Raw genomic sequence first — 3,422 nt, forward strand, 5'->3', positions numbered from 1 at the left:
GGCTTGAACTCACAACCCCAAAATCAAGAGTCATGGGCTCTACCAGCTAAGCCAGCGAGGCACCCCAGACAGTTTTTTCTCTTCAGTCTTGGCAATTATAACTCACTTGTGTTACCTAGTTTACCACATTGGATAGAATTCTCAGTAAATTTCTCAATAAAAGGGGCAACATTTATCTTATTTGTGACATTAATGTGAAATAATTCCTTTTTAAAAAAGATTTTATTTATTTATTTGAAAGAGAGAGAGGGAGAGCACAAGCAGGGGGAGAGGCAGAGGGAGAAACATACTCCCCACTGAGCAGGGAGCCTGATACAGGACTCACTCCCAGGATCCTGAGATCATGACCTGAGCCTGAGGCAGACGCTTAACCAACCGAGCCACTCAGGCGCCCCTAATGTGAAATAATTCTTACATTTACTCCCTTTAAATATACCTTTGACTGGTTGACTGATTATGCATTAGAAATTATTTTTACATTAAGAAATTATCTTTCTCTTATTAATTTCCTGTTTCTTAAAACCAAAAGCCTATTTTTGCATTGATAGTGTAAGTGGTTTTTTTTTTTTTTTTTCATGTCAGACAGGTAATGTGCTGATGTTGTAACAAGGTTTGAGGGAGGCAAAAGCCACACAACAGTGTGAACACTCAACTATCACGCTTATGAACTACAAAAGGATCTGTAGCGGTATTTTTTTTTTAAGATTTTATTTATTTATTCAACAGAGATAGAGACAGCCAGCGAGAGAGGGAACACAAGCAGGGGGAGTGGGAGAGGAAGAAGCAGGCTCATAGCGGAGGAGCCTGATGTGGGGCTCAATCCCAGAACGCTGGGATCACGCCCTGAGCTGAAGGCAGACATTTAACGACTGAGCCACCAGGCGCCCCTGTAGTGGTATATTAAACAAGCAAAACGGTAGGATATAATAAAAATGCACCTATATGTTGTTTCTCATGATCTCTTTAAAATGTACTCAGTGGGCAAGGTTTATTCCACCCTCCTGAATGAAGCTCAGGTTTGACTTTTCTGATCACGCTTAGATAATTGGAAGTCCAGACAACATCATAAGAGGCAAATCTATTTTTAATTCAGTAATTAGAATGTCTTGTCCAAGATATGAATCAACATATATTAACACTTCAATCTGCATGCACAGGTTAAGATTTCCCCAGCTGCACACCTTTAGGTAGGGCCTGGTTTCAGGTGGGATGCTTGCATTTACGGAGGAAAACATAGTGAATTTCTTCTTTTCTCATTTACTACTTTGAGGAAGGAGGTAGAACCGGGAGCAGACAATTTATACTTAACTTCTATCGTAAGATAATCTCATACTCTTTGGGTCTAGGAAATTTGTGTCTGTAATTTTTTAGATTAAAATATTATACATCATACGCCGCAGTGGAGCTTTACAAAATGAGAACATCCATGTAACTAGCTCCCAGATCAAAAAACTCAATATTTCCAGACCCCAGAACTCTCCCTTATACCACCTCTTAATCACTATGCTTATCTCTATCAATATAGATTAGTTTTGCCTATTTTTTTTTTACCTTTCCATAAATGGAATTATACGGAGTGTACTATTTTGTATCTGGTTTCTTTCACTCAATGGGTGTGAGATTTATCCATGTGATTAAATGATTCAGCAAGCCATTCTCTAATTTATTGCTGGATAATACTCTATTCTATGAATATATCACATTTACTTATCCATTCCACTGTTGATAGACATTTAGAAAGCTTTCAGTTTGAGCTAATATGAAAAATTCTGCTATGAACATCTTGTACATGCCTTTGATTTATATATGTATACATTTCCGTCAAACTAATTATGGGAATTATGATTGGAACTGCAGGGTCCAAAGGTCCAGTAAGAGTTTAAAGCTGTCTTCTTCTGTGTTGAAGACTTTTGTAGATTTTTCTGAGGCTCCTTGCTTGTATCTTCCACCTTTCACTCCTGTGACATGGGCAAAAGAATTTCTGTCTGCTGCTCTCCATCAACTTCTGGTTTTCCAACGGTACTCCACATCGTCTCATTCTTGGAAACTCATTGCCCTCTGCATGAGTCTTCTTCTTTTTTAAAATATTTTATTTATTTATGTATTTGAGAGAGAGTGAGCATGCACAAGCAGGGAGTAGTGGCAGAGGGAGAAGGAAAGGGAGAAGCAGGCAACCCACCGAGCAGGGAGCCCAATATGGGGCTCGATCCCAGGACCCGGGATCATGACCTGAGCCAAAGGCAGATGCTTAATTGACTGAGCCACCCAGCTCCCCTGCATGAGTCTCCTTGGTCAGAAGTCAACAAGGCTCCAGTCTGCCCTACCCTCCACATCCCCCCACCAAGGGAGATGTATATCAAGTTCTCCAAGAGGGCTTCTTAAAGTCCTTGACTGGAGAGTTGGGAGGAACTTTCTATCTCTGTTGCTTGGTGATCTGGGACACAAAATAAATCATAAATTTTCTCCAAAGAAATCTCTTCAAAATTGTCCTTGAGTCCCCCCACATCTGAAACTTTTTAATGTTCTTAGAGTTGGCATGGGGTCCAAGATGGGTTACTATTCCTTCGAAAATCTACATATTGGTCTGTCTCATGACTCACTTTGTTTTTTGGGTTTTTTTTTTTCCTTGTACATACAAATCTTTTATTGGCCATCAGTCCACATCACAGTCACTTTGGAACACCACCTCAACAGGAAGGACTTTTAATAATGTTGTTTATTATTCTTATAAATGTTTAAAATTAATTTTGTCAGGGGTGCCTGGCTGACTCAGTTGGTAGTGCATGCAACTCTTGATCTCAGGATTGTGGGTTCAAACCCCACTTTGGGTGTAGAGATAACCTAAAATAAAATCTTTTAAAAAACTAAATTAATTAAACAAATAAATAAAATTAATTTTATCAACGGGTGCCAGGCTGGCTCAGTCAGTAGCATGCAACTCTTGATCTCAGGGTTCAAGCCCTATGTTGGGTGTAGAGATTACTTAAAAACAAAAACAAAAACAAAAACAAAAACAAACTTTCAGGGTGCCTGGGTGGCTCAGTCAGTTAAGAGTCTGCCTTTGGCTCAGGTCATAATCCTGGGGTCCTGGGATCAAGGCCCGAGCATGGCTCTCTGCTCAGGGAGGAGCCTGCTTCTCCCTCTCCCTCTACCACTCTCCCTGCTTGTGCCTGTTCTCTCGCTCTCTCCCAAATTAATAAGTAAAATCTTTTAAAATATATAAATGAATAAAAATAAAAATTTAAAAATCTTTAAAATTTTTTTACATAAATAAATAAAATTTTATCAAGTAATTAAACAACAAGAAAGCTTCCCTCTCTTGTGAAAGATGTTGTATTTCTTTTGTTTAATCTATTGTATTATTTTTTTTTTAGTTGACACATAATATTACATTAGTTTCAGGTATTTAATGTAACAATTCA

The 3,422-nt window shown here is 38.6% G+C and overlaps 1 non-coding gene across 1 annotated transcript; it reads right to left on the reverse strand.

Moving 5' to 3' along the window:
• Positions 1–576: 576 nt before the first annotated feature.
• LOC123781391 (small nucleolar RNA U13) lies at positions 577–680 on the reverse strand. Its single transcript, XR_006776720.1, has one exon. It is a non-coding gene; the product is annotated as a small nucleolar RNA U13 (small nucleolar RNA).
• Positions 681–3,422: the final 2,742 nt, after the last annotated feature.

The sequence above is a fragment of the Ursus americanus genome, chromosome 18 (assembly GCF_024610735.1).
Source record: "Ursus americanus isolate L20-20 chromosome 18, mUrsAme1.1.p, whole genome shotgun sequence".
In the NCBI taxonomy this organism is placed as follows: Eukaryota; Metazoa; Chordata; class Mammalia; order Carnivora; family Ursidae; genus Ursus; species Ursus americanus.